Here is a 14,087-nt window from a genome sequence, read left to right as displayed (position 1 = left end):
TTTTAGCAATATTTAACAATTATTTCCCTAAACATTTAGAATACTATATTTACACTTAGCCTAATTAATTGTAAGTTCGGTCGGTTAACCATTGTTAATGGGTCTTAAAGGATGTCTAATACCTTCCCTTTAGACTAATTGAACCCTTAACTAGATCTTTTTGGTTTCGTAGACTTTAAAATTAACTTTAGATACTTACTTTAGGTGCCCTAATTCACCGTAAATAATTAGGTGGCGACTCTTAATTTTAATTAACCCCGGAATTACCGGATGTTGTAAACTATTTTGACTTCGGTTAAAATAGGGTATGACAGCTTGTATATATGCATGTCCATACTTTCCGACCTACAGATTAATTCGGATGCGGACGGATACTAGTTCATATAGATTTATGCGCAGATAGTCATTATCGCTTATGAGTTCGGATCTTATTCATGATCTCGTACATATTTATACATGTTGTATTTATGCATATATATTCATTATCACATTATCGTACCGACTCCCGCGTGCTCGGGCCGTGTTCATGTTCGCGCGCACGAATGCTTGGTAGACGGGGAGGTGGTGACCCTTAGGACCGCCTCGGCCGATCGATCGGTGCGCTCCCGCCGATCCCGAGTTGGGTCTATTTTTGTAGGCCATTCTTTTGGGATGTATATAGATGGGTATGACGGGGCCACGTCCGTCCTTTCTGACTTTATTCCGGTAGGGTACGAGACGGTTGTATGCGGTAGTCGAGACTATATAGCCTTGTCGCCTTATATTCTTTTGCGTACGGTATATATATGGCGGCCCTAAGGCTTGGTAATCGTTCTTCCGCATGTTATGTTTATATGTATATACAGTTATGCCGTAGTGGGATGTTTCCTCTTTATGAGATTAGTTTGTGCCATTTATGGGCTATTGATGTTGTATGTTTTAGATAAGTACTTAGGGGTGTTTAGTCGCTAGAGGTCAGACTCCCGTCACGGCTCATCGGTTTGGGTCGTGACACAAACACAACTCCAACTTCAAAAATTCCAAAAAAAGTGAATTTGTTTTTGGTATCTATGGCCAAACTGCTACTTAGTACTCCCTCCACATAAAACAACCACCAACTTAAGGAAAAGAATAGCATATGCTTCAAACATAAACCCTTGAATCTCATAGAAGTTAGTATCTAGACAATTACTCCACCTTTTAAACACAATACCTCCTCATAGAGTTTTTGGTACAGAAGAACACCTGCTAACATCAAGGCACCCATACGTTAAGTATAGTTATGCATAAATTTGTCTAAGAGTGAGAGAAGGGGGAGAAACTTCCTTAACTAAATTCACTTACGGAAACATTATTAGACTAACACCAACATTGATCTCTTAATGGATCATTGCACGAACACGCTAAATAGCCTCGAGCCCATCAAACTCATATTTTTTCAGACTCTGGTATATGGTACTAAACATTAAGTTATATAGAGACAATATCAATAAGTGCAGGAATGAAGTACAGTTATGTTGACCAAAAATAAGGTACACTTATGTCATTGATTCTGAAGCCAACTTAGTAACAGAGGACAATGGTTGAACTGTATCCGTTATAATAAGTGTGCTATAAAGAAAGTTAATGTTGTTGGATAAGGTGCAACTATATATTCTATGCAATGAAGTTCTTTGTCTTGGGGATCATATTTTGCGTTGTCTGTGCTTCTTACTCCTCAGCCCAGAATTCTTGTACCTCTGTTTCAATAACATTATTCTTCGTGGACTTACCAAATTATAGGCATTTCAACGTGTATCTATGAGCTCTTTGTTTATTTGCTTGAACTTGAGAGTCTGAGAATTGCAAAGGAAACTCATAAATGCTAAAAAAAATTGATAATATGCAGGCCAAAGAAATGTGGCTTGAAGCTTTATGGGGAGGAAAAAGATAACAATTAACCGAAGAATTAATCCACCGGTATCACCAGAATTTGAGGGTCATAATGCATACAATTGTTTATTTTAACTCTCACAACTTCTTATTGCCAATCTCTATTACAATAACAAATAAAGAATCCGGGAAAGGGGAAAAGAACCAAACAATGAGCAAGCAAATAACAAAACAAAAAGGGAAAAAAAATGGGGTTTTTTTTTTTTTTTGGAAGTGACATGTAACTTAGGCTATAGACCAGCCGTATATAAATATATAGATTACGGCTAAGTAAAGAGTTTCCAATTCAAAATCATAAAGAAAATATAGATATCGCAAAATAATTTGGCACATAAAAGCGATCTTTACTCTTTAAAATTTCTTCATGATCCACCATAAACTATTATAATGGGTAAATTATCTTAATACATTTGGCAAAACTGCATAGACAAAAAAAAAAAAAAACTTTTATAGTATTAATGTATATTAGTAAAATTTGCACCTTTATTCACTTTAAACTGAAAGTCCAAACATAAGATATATTACCTGTAGCTTCCATGAAATGATTACGATACCTTTCTCCTCCTCTAATTTTTCAAGAGCAGCACCTGCCAAAATAAGCTTAGAGATTTCGAATGAAATCATTTATTCAAAAGTTGAATTCATAGTGATAGCAGTTAATATTGATGAAACTTCGGATTAAGACAAGACCAATGATGTTGCTAGGGAATTCAACAGCAACCAAGTCTAAATGTGTTCAACAGACAATGATTGCATCAGTAAGGTGAGCTGAAATATTTCTTCAGCATCTTAGTGGAGTTGCTAAATTTTAGCTTCACAAGGCCACCAAAAGATAATAGGAAAAAGGGGAGGGGAAAAGAGAGCCAAAGCAGTAGGCATCCATGCCTTGCGAATCTCTATTTTTCTTGTTGTCAAGAGACACCTACAATAGGTAGAAGCTTTTTTTAATCCTTCTCATGATTATCCACTGGATGCTTCGATACAAAATCTTCATGGCTGGCTTTGCCCGGTTCCGTCTGACGTGCAGCTAGCCTGTTCTGTTGTTTCCGGGCATAAAAATCATCAACCTGTATAATCCAGTATAAAATTTCAATATGAGGAGAAATTTTCTCAAAATTAGAATAGAAATTCAATACAATCATCTAACCTGCAGCTTTTGATCTTCAATGTATCATCTATTGAATAGCCGATGGCCCTGAAAAGGAAGATATCTCTTCTACATTTTTTTTCAATCAAACATAGATAAATCTAAACAGTGACTATATGAAGATTTCAGATCCAAAAGGCTCCAATTTCAACAATGTATAACACATCACCGACCTAAACCATCTAAGTTTGGCAGCAAACGGTTCACTTACATAGAGATGAAACTAATGATATTTGCAGTTGTACCATTTATTGTGGTAGCAATACAGTACAGAACGTAGGATTATTCTACTGCAGCAACATAATGTATACAAAGTACAGGGGAGAAAAATGTGACTCAAAGAGATAGCCTGTCATAAGGAAGTCAGGATCTTATCCAAAATAAGGGTAAGTCATCTGGAACCAATACCTCGATAGATAACTCTCTTTTAATAAGCATCTCGATACGCAACTCTTGGGATTTTTAGATCTACAGTTGATGAATCCGTGTAAATACGAGTTCTTTCCTATAGTAATGGCTACGAACTACGTAATCTGAGCTGTCAAGGCTTTCAAACCAAGACTGGAAAAGCTCAATCCATAAAGATTAGTTTAGTGGAATGACTTAACGAAGCAAATTCTTTTTGTCGTACTCTAATAGACAAACTTTTACATGTATTAAAATGCGGGTCTAAATAGAGAGGATTTGATATAAGAACATACAATATTCTCCATCTATAGTAAGTTAACCAAAGTAAGTTGTAGCTCAATTAGGAGATAATTTGTATTTCAACAGAACGAAAGTAAAAGACTTTGCCTTCTGAAGGCAGCAGTAAACAACACATACGTTTCTCTATTGAAAAGGATCTTCTTCTTTTTTTCTATTCAGACTTATGGTCTGAGTAAGGTATCTCCTCCATTAACTCTGCCCCTAAAGAAGAGAGCACATAAGAACAGAAAGAGAGAAGCTTACTCTCTTTCTTGCTCAATAATCCCTACATAAAACTAAACCATAGTGCAACATATAACCATGTAACGACAAAGGACCACATTTTTACTTGCTCGGCTTACTTCTCCGACCTGCTTTAAAAGATCATTAGTTTCTTCACTTGCTATCCTAATATCTTCCCCAAAGTACAAGAAAATCCTGTTTAAAAGAAGTTCTTTACAGAGTAAAAGAACAAACCTATCTTTTGTTAGTTTTTGAGGAGGATTGAATTTTTTAATGACTTAAAAAAATGCGAGTAGATGTAGATACCATATTTTGCGGCGATCAGAGAAAGAGATGCCAACTATATCCAACCGCTGGGGCATATCCAGTAAGAATCCAGTAAAGCGTTAGGACAAAGATGGTGGATTCAGTTGTGGCAAAAGCAGAGAATTAAAAGGGAGTTAAGAATTTAGGAGCGGAGGATTGCCTCGTTTCTGCTTGTATATCCGTCAACCATATGTAGTACCGCTGACCGCGCTGGATCCAACAATGATAGCCATGGATATGAATCGCGAAAGACGGAACAACAATCTTTGCTGGGAAGAAGAAGAAGAAGAAGAGATGGAGGCAATTCAGAAAAGTTAAGACGTGACTGTTCATTTCTTTCCTCTTTTAATAAACGGAGGCAATTGAGAGGACGCGACTCTTCTTTGGTTTTTTTAGCGCATGAAATTCTGAGGAAAATAAGAAATATGGTCAGAAATTTGAGAGAAAAGATAAATAGGTTTCCTGCTCATTTAGGCATGCCACATGAGCGGACCCTACAGCATGGGAAATGGTGATTTTCATCAAAGTGCTCAAAAATTCTAAAAAATACGAACACACGGTTAAGTGAGGGGTTCAACATCTACTATATATACATAACAAAATAATTTTAACTTTGAAAATACACTGTAATTTTTTGCCGAGGGGGTTCGGATGAAACCCCTGGAGCCCATGTGGCTCCGCCCCTGCGGACCTATGTATTAATATATAGATTAATATATAGATAAGGGTAAACCCGTCAACCGGTTAAAACCGGTAATCAGACCGGTAAAACCGAAACCAGTTGAACCGGTTAACCGTTTATTAAATACCGGTCCGGTTTCGATTTTTTTGGAACCGGAACCGGTTAAACCGGTAAAATCCGAACCGGACCAGCTTAAACCTACGAATTAATTTTTTTTTTTAAATGTAGCCGGTAACTTTGTGGGACCGTTGGCACACAACGGTCCATTTGCAAAAATGCCGTTGCCAAACTGGCCCCAAACCCACATTTTGCCCTCCCTCAACCCCCCCAAACTTTTTTTTTAACACTTTAACCCATCCCCCACCCCTATATAAACTCCTCTCCATTTCCATTTTAATCCACACCAATTCACTCTTCTCTTTCTCTCAATCTCTCAATTATAGTTACTTTGCAACAATTAGCCACTTTAAATTTCTCTCAATTAAATATTATAAAGTTTTATTATAGTTTCAATTATTAATTTTGCAATTATAATATTGTTGGTGGAGTTGGTGATTTTGCAACAATCCAAAGTAGCTTTGGTGGATTTGCAATTCTAGCCGCCTTCACTTTGTTGGAAATTAGTCCGGCAATTTGGTACCTTCGTTCCAACTCTATCTTTATTTTTCGCAATTTAATTTACGCAATTTAATTCTAGCAATTTAATTTGTTGCAATTTATTTTCTTGTGATTTATTTGAGTGTGATTTAAATTAATTCTATTTAATAATGGCGAAGAGATTTAGACGTGGTGCGGTGGTAGTGGTATTGTTAGGGGTGGGTTTAATGAGGGAAACATTTGTGGAAGAAACACCTAATTTAGGTATTGATGTTGGTGGAAATAATTCACTTTTAGATCATGAGGCAATGCAACAACATTATACCGACACTTTTAATGAAATTGATGATGATGATGATGATGATTATGAAACACAAGCCCCCGAAAATCTCATAGGAGATACAGGTCCTACACAATCACATACACAAGATAAACCGCCTAGAACTCGTAAGCCAACCGCTAAAATTTGGAAATTTATGACTAAGGATAAGGAAAGCCAAACAGCTAAATGTACCCTTTGTGGACAAGCATTTGCTTTTAGGCAAGGAACTAGTAAGGATGGTGGAACGGGTACACTAAATGGTCATATGAGAAAGAGACATATGGATGTTTGGAGAGAGCAAACGGGTTCAAATGTGGGGGGTATTCAAATGACGATAGACCCACAAACCGGTAAAATTTTTAAGTATGACAAGAAAAAAGAGCGTGTAGAAATAGCTAAAATGGTAGTTTATGATTGTTTACCATTTTCCTTTCCTTCGGGTTTGGGGTTTGTTATTTACATTCAACGTTGTTATAATCGTTATTTGAAGGTATTCCTAGAAGTACTTGTAGAGCGGATATTATAGATTTGTATAAAAAATATAGATTTTATTTGCGCCATGTATTTAATTCTTAAAATTGTAATGTTTCTCTTACCGCTGATTTGGGTCTTAGTCTTAACAAGTTAGATTTTTTTTTGCTATTATATGTCATTGGATTGATGATGATTGGGTTATGCAAAAAAGAATTATAGCTTTTTTATATGATGAAGGAAAGGTCGTCACGATGAAATTTTTTTAGCGGATTCAATGTCTACTATTATGAGATTTTTTAACATTTATAGAAAAACACTTTGTATTGCTTTAGATAATGCTTCTAATAATACAAAGGCGATTGGTCTTTTAAAAAGAGAATTAAACCCTCCGCTAAAAAATATTTTTCATGTGAGATGTAGTTGTCACATTTTAAACTTAATTGTTAAAGATGGTCTTGTGTGTTTTGACGATTCTATTCAAAAAGTTAGAGAGGCGGTTGCGTTTCTTTTTTGTAATGCTAATAGGGGAAGACTTAGAGATTTTAAGAATTGTTGTGTGGAAAATAACCTTAGACCTAGGAAAATTCAAGTAGAAATTGAGACTAGGTGGAACTATACTTACATTATGCTACAACAAGCATATGAGTATAGGATTCCCATACAACAAGTTCACGACAAATATAATATTAATAATGATGATTGGTTAAATTTTACGCATTGGGAAGATGTTAAGGAATGTGTTGAACTCTTAGAAATTTTTTATAATGCAACTCTTGCTTTTTCTAAACAATTCTATCCCACGGTAATCGAAATTTTAGCCTACTTAGCGGAAATAGCTAGAGTTTTACAAAAGTATAAATATTAACCCAGTTATCAAGCGGCTATTTTTTATATGACAATAAAATTTAAGAAGTATTTTTTTTCCATCCCAACTTTATTTATATTGGGTTCTCTTTTAAATCTTTATTTAAAAGTGTCTTATACTAAAGCATTGATTAATCAAATTTATACATTTTTAGAAATTGAAGAGGGAGTTGAACCATCTTTAGTTGAAGCCGACCTCGCTATTGATGTCGAGTTTAGAAAAGTTTTTAGTCATTATTCTAATTTGAAAGAACATGCTACACCCGTTGCTCCATACCCTATTACTTCTCAAAGTAGAAAAAAGGGCTTGTCGGGTTTGTCGTATTTAAAAGTTTTACATGCACATCCAACTCCTTCTTGTAATGCAAACTTTGATGAATATCACTTTTATTTGATGCAGTCCAATGTGGATATCAAGGAACTAGATGATTTGGACGTCTTAGCATTGTGGAAGAAATACAAGGCAAGTCATCCGATACTCTCAAGAATGGCTCGAGATATCCTTACGGTTCAAGTATCAACCGTGGCTTCGGAGAGTGCATTTAGCTAAGGAAGATAATAAATTGGAGACCATAGACACTCATTATCCGGATTTAGCTTGCAAGTACTAGTGTGCATTCGCGATTGGATTAGATCGGAGCGACGCAACCAAAACTTAGAAGCGGAGGAAGGCGAAGAGGAAGAGATTGAAGATTTGATAGCAAGTGGAGCGGATCAAATGGAAGACTTTGAAGATATCTCCATGGCCGAATATGATATGAGGGAAATTAACTAAATGATTGAGAATTGGTGATTTTATTATTCTACTATTTCTTTGCAACTCATGTATTATTTGCAAGTTAAAATAAACTACAACTTGCAAATAAATGTTATCCAAGAATGAATAAAATATATGGCTCATTGAGCTTTCTTCTATTTACTTGTGTTCATATTTTTACTTATATTAAGTTAGGAATATACCTAAAATATACTAAGAATATACTTATAATATACATCTACTTAAATTAAAAATTAGAAAGTTATATACTTAAAAATAACTAAAATATATTAAGAATATACTTATAATATAAATATACTTAATTTATAAAATATGAATTTATAAACTTAGAAAAAAATTAAGCTATAAATAACTTAAGTTATAATATATAAGTATATATAGTATACATATAACTTAAACGTATAGTTTAATTAACTATATAGAAGAGTGGGTTCAGCACTTGGATCGTCGACATGCTAGAGGGGCATTTCGGTCATTTCACTGTGAGCTGTAAACTGGATAATACGTGCTGTATTAATATATGGCCAGGTGTACTTACTTATGCTAAGATCTTTTTAAGTTGAAACTTGAAAGTGAACTGCCACGTGCCAATATGTGTTTCCATCTGGCTTAGTATCACTTCAACTTCATCTCTTTCAATTTGTCAACACATAGTTTATCTATGTGTGTGTAATAGAGTTCCTTAATCTTCTTTTCTTTTATGCTAAAAAAAGTCATGTACTTCAATTCAATGGCCAACGCCCAACAACAATCTTCTCGAAGAATTATTAAGGTGAATTTTCCTATTTGAGCTTTTGATTCTTATGCTAAAAAAAGTCATGTACGTATTAGTTTTTTTTTTTCCCCTTTATTATTAGAAGAGAAATTATTGAGTATTGGAATGAAATGGACCCAATTAGTGGTCAAGAAAAAAGCCAAGTTTTTGCAATTCAAAGTGATATCTTTATCGCAATTTATTTGGAGACAAAGTCTTTTTTTACCTACATGCGCCTTTTCTCTCCTCTCCTTTCATCCGAGGTGCAATATTGAGCTCTTTGAAGCATTAAAGTATCTTCCCCCTGAATTTCGGCAATATAGGTGACATATTTAAGTTTGTTAATTATGGTATGAGCAAGTGTTCTGCCCCTTGAAGCTTATATGTGAGTTCGTCCATTGGATTGTGGGTTTGATTGGGTTGCGACCTATATTGCTAAGAGAGAGAGGTTTTTTGCCTGGTTTAACTTTGATTGCGCACTGGGAATAAGTGGTTCTCGCTCGAAGAAAATATGCGATATTTTAATGTTACGATTCTTGGTCCAAACGGATCTCCTATGAAGATAATTTCTCAATCAATATGCTAAGTAAATGAAAGTCCATGTTTCTATCAGGTATGAAGATGTGTTCCAATAGCCTTAGAAGGAATATGGTAAAGGCAAGAGATTCTCTCAGGAAAGTTCGCCCTCGGACTTCAAGCAAACCAAACAATCGATTCTCGATTGTTGTGATTATTGATAATCATTCATTTGGTTGATATAAAGTAACCGAGGATATCTACAAGTTTTACAAGTTGGAATAGGATTTTCACTTCCTCTCGTTTCTATTTAAGTTTTTCTATTTCAATAATTGATTATAAAGATTTAGACTTCTAATAATCGTTGTCAAATTAGATGAAGACCGAAAATTGAGAGGATTAAGTACTTGATCGATAAACCATACGTAAAAAAGAGAAAGAAATATACGCTAGTCGATCATCTCCGATTGTCGTCCCGGTATCTAAGCTTTATAGTTGGGGTAACTCTTTTACACGCTTTCTCCTTTTTTCTACTGCATTAGGTAACAATTGATGCAAACTCAAAACCAATTGGAACATCACCTTTTCACTTCCATTTTACTCGATCCTTCTGCCCGATTTCCTGGTTAACTTGTGCAAGAGGTGAAATCTTATGATGTTCGTATATGTGTTTTTCTTTGTATTTATAGTTGATAAAGAATTATGATTTGACAAAACCGTGGATAAATGATAACATGAAGAATATCTTTTGTAGGTTATATCAATAATTTCATTTTTTGATATGCCTCTCTTAAGCTCACTTTCCTACCCAATGTTCTTAAAGTATTGTTGTTCAAAATACCTATTCTCTCTTGGCTTTGCGAGAGAGTGTCAACTATGATAGGTCATCAAAAAAAGTTGTTTCAACTATGATAGAATTCTTATTTGTAGCTTTTCGTATTTAGGATTCGATGACATGACCATTACCATTGGGCACACATGGTAAGTCGATACTATTAATATTATGAGAAGAATTCTGTGTGTTTGATTTGAAATACCTGATTGAAATGTTGCTTGCTAATGAATGGAATAGATCTGATTTTGACCGATCTCAATAGCTCTACAATATTTCTATGACACAATCGTACGGTAACACCCATTAGCCCCGTATGAACTTTTTTCGACATACTCATATGGACTCGTGTCTCGCTTTTGATCTTTTGGAGTTGATATGACACAAATAATTAGTTATATTTAGCGCTATATATATTTAAGTTGCTTATTACTTTGTGGTGGGTGGAATTTTGATAAGATGCTAGCTTTTACATTCAAGATTCTTTACCTCATGTTTTAGCGTCGCCTTTTCTACAACTTAACTATGTAGATTTTGTACTTATATATCACCCGCCTATTAATATTCAATTATGCCCTTACTATTCCTCTCCGTTCTATTTACAATGTTACATCTTTCCGTTAGAAAGGTTCTAACATTCTTTCCTACGTGCAGATTTTTAACGAAGGAGAGACATAAGATATATTTACTGAATGAATGATATGCCTACAACTAAAATGGACTAATTGTATAATAAATGTGATAAGCTCCTGATTTCATTATTTATGATGCCTTAGTGTTATTCAAAGAAAGATTTTGGTTTAATTGTATGTTCCAAATGTTTCTTTCCTTCAGCACCTTATTGGTATACAAGTTTTAGCCTTTAGACTTATCGTATGTGCGTTATCAAGCGTCGAAATTTGAGATTCTGAAAATGCATGTTTCTAAGGAGGAAGGAAGGAACTTAACTTGGGAGGAAGATAATGACAGCTAATGGAGTTGCTCTAAGGGTAGGACCTCTTGCAAGTTGATCAAAGAAGGTGACAAGACAACGATGAGTCTTTTTACTGGTGTCAACAGTGTGGTGTAATCCGAATGTTTATTTTTCCTGTTGGAAGATTATCTTATCATATTTTCATTAGGTGGTTAAGAAGAGTTTGAAGATATTTGATTCCTCATCTTTTATAGATTCTAATTCCTATGTATCTATGAAGAGCTTTTGTTTTTTCTCACAACTCTTCGCATGTAAAGGAACATTTACTAGCTACCTTACATTGTAAATACAAGCACGGGCTATTTTATCTACTATATATATATATATATATATAATATATTATATAATATAATATATATTGATATATATATATATAAGTATATTCTTAGTATATTTTAGGTATATGTAGTATAACTTAAGCATATAACTTATATATATATATATATATATATATATATATATATATATATATGTTTATACACACGTATAAACATATAAACCTTACTTATAAACTTATATAACATATGTAAATATACCTACAATATACTAATAAATACTATAATATATATATATATATATATACACACTATACAAAAAACAAAACAAAAAGAGGTTTTGGACACTTTTGAACCAGACCGGTCCGGTTTCGGTTATTTAATCGGTAAATCGGAACCGGTGGCCGATTCCGGTTTTAAACGAGAAATCGGCCGGTTGTTAAGCACGGGCAGCTTCAAACCGGTTGGGACAATCAAAGGACTTTTGTAGCCTCACAAAAGTTTCCAAATTAATGTCAAACTTTTCAATTAATTACTTTTAGGTCTTTTTTTTATTTTATAAGATAATTTTTTCAAGAATGTAATTTTAGCCTAATAAAAAAGTTATGGATAATTTTATACGTCGCCTTTGAAATATCTATGATTTATTATAAATACAAAAAGTAATTTTTTTTAAATGATGCCATAAAGTATTGAAAATGAAGACAATATCATCCATTGAGATCGGGTCATCTTTAAAATCTCTTGTTTGGTTAACTAAATTTAATTTTTTTGAGTATAGAGAATACATGAAGAATTAAATTTTATTGAATCTTGAGATTCGATTTAATAAATATAGGTTATTTCTTGAATTTCGTCCGCAACTAAGGTGAAAAATCACATTTAACTAGCATAAACCCTTGACGCAAGATAATGAATGAAAATTTAATAAATGTCAAAAAAAATCAATTTTTATCTATGAATAAAATCACACGCTCACAAATTCACAAAAAGACGAAAATATTTTTTGATTTATGAGCTCTGCAAGTTGTAATTATCATACTTTATCATAATCAATCTTAATATAGGATATCGAGTCATTGTGTCCCTTTGAGATTTGCTAATTTTTCTAATTAACTTTCTTCCTCATAAATAAATTTTTCATTAAAAATCATCTAATTGTGTGTCAAAGAAACTTTAATAATTATAAAACTTATCAATAAGATATCATTAACCTGCAAATACATTAAATTAATTATGCGGTAGAAAATGTGTCACGTTATACGTATTTAATAAGAATTTCTATTTTTATAAATTTTTATTTTTATATTTTGAGTTTGGATCCGGGCTTAGCACGGGCCTTCCGTAACTAGTATATTTATAAACAGCGCTAATGCTACTATTTTTTAAAGCTTGGTCCAAGTATCCTAGTCCCAATGGCATTCACCTCATCTTTTGTATTGAAGATAGTTGTATCTATCTTTTAAATCATAATTAGGGAGTTAGGTAGTTTTTTGCAAACTCTCTCAGGTCAAGTGTAATTTCTTTTGAAGATGAATAAATTTGATCAAGAAAAAAATGCATTGTTGGCTGGAGTCTAGAGAACTTTATAAGTATTGACATGATCTGTTACTTTGTTGTTTGTGGCATATATGACTTATTCATAATCACAATATTCATAGTTCCTAGTCTCGATAGCTATTGCATTCTTTAGGGCCATCGAGTATTTTTTACTAGTTAAAAATCAACCTAGAAACTTACAATATCACACTTCATGTTCAATAGCACCCTTCACATGTTGGTCATTATCATTTTATTATTTCTGATTGTAGGTATTTGTTGCTCAAGTTGTGGAGTTCGGAGAATTAACATAGTTTTCGAGAACAAAATCAAATACTGTAGCAGATATATTAGCTAAAGCTGGAACAAAGCAAGAACATTTTGATGAATAATACTTATCTACACCGGGTGTTTACACCAAATTAATGCAATTTATCATGTTTACATGATTATGAAATGAATATATATACATTAATTAATCTTGATTAAGTGATAGCTAAATATATTCAAATCCATGTCGATCATTGATTTAGTGTAAACATCCGTAGATATGATAAGGTTTACCCTTTTTTGATCCTGTTTGTAATTCCTTTGTTTGCTTTACCATATCTTGAAGCACATAAATTAGGAATTTCTTTTGTTAGGATATTATCGGATATTTTTTAGTTCGAACAACTACATTAATGCCCTAACTTGCATTCCTGCTAGCCCCTTGAGATGTATGCATATTTTATTAAACATATATCAACTAGTCTTTTAACAAAAAAAAAAAAAAAGTAAAAATTATATTACTAACAGTTACCAAAAATAAAGTATGTCCATGATTATTTCTTATAAAAGAATTGTTCTTTGCTTGCTTGCAAGTAAGAAATATATAATGGCTAGCTTAGTATAAATTAAATGACTAAATTATCTCATTTATTCAATTGTTCATAATAGGCCGCATTTAAATTTCATCCTCCATCCAAATCCATAATAGATTTGATATCATCACAAAATCATTCTAACTTTTAAAAAAATGGTAGAGATGCAGAATTTTCATGTGTTATTTAAATTGTTAGCTTATGTTTATAAACAAAACATAAGAAGTGATAAGACTATATCACAAACAAAATTAATCATCCAACAAATAGCTTTATATGTATGTAGTACATAGCCTTTTATAAATTACTAGTAAATCGATCGTG

At 33.2% G+C, this 14,087-nt stretch overlaps 1 long non-coding RNA gene across 3 annotated transcripts; it reads right to left on the bottom strand.

Annotated features, from left to right (window-relative positions):
• Positions 1–1,430: 1,430 nt before the first annotated feature.
• LOC132057521 (uncharacterized) lies at positions 1,431–4,371 on the bottom strand. 3 transcript variants are annotated; one of them, XR_009415158.1, is made up of 4 exons: positions 4,295–4,365; positions 3,059–3,106; positions 2,437–2,978; positions 1,431–1,814 (listed from the first exon to the last, which is right to left on the bottom strand). It is a non-coding gene; the product is annotated as an uncharacterized LOC132057521 (long non-coding RNA). The 3 variants fall into 3 exon arrangements; XR_009415156.1 differs by lacking the exon at positions 3,059–3,106 and having other exon boundaries at positions 4,295–4,371; XR_009415157.1 differs by lacking the exon at positions 4,295–4,365 and having other exon boundaries at positions 3,059–4,281.
• Positions 4,372–14,087: the final 9,716 nt, after the last annotated feature.

This window comes from Lycium ferocissimum, chromosome 5, assembly GCF_029784015.1.
Source record: "Lycium ferocissimum isolate CSIRO_LF1 chromosome 5, AGI_CSIRO_Lferr_CH_V1, whole genome shotgun sequence".
Taxonomy (NCBI): domain Eukaryota; kingdom Viridiplantae; phylum Streptophyta; class Magnoliopsida; order Solanales; family Solanaceae; genus Lycium; species Lycium ferocissimum.
Note: the sequence above shows the minus strand (reverse complement) of the source record. Positions and strands in the feature narration are given on the sequence as shown.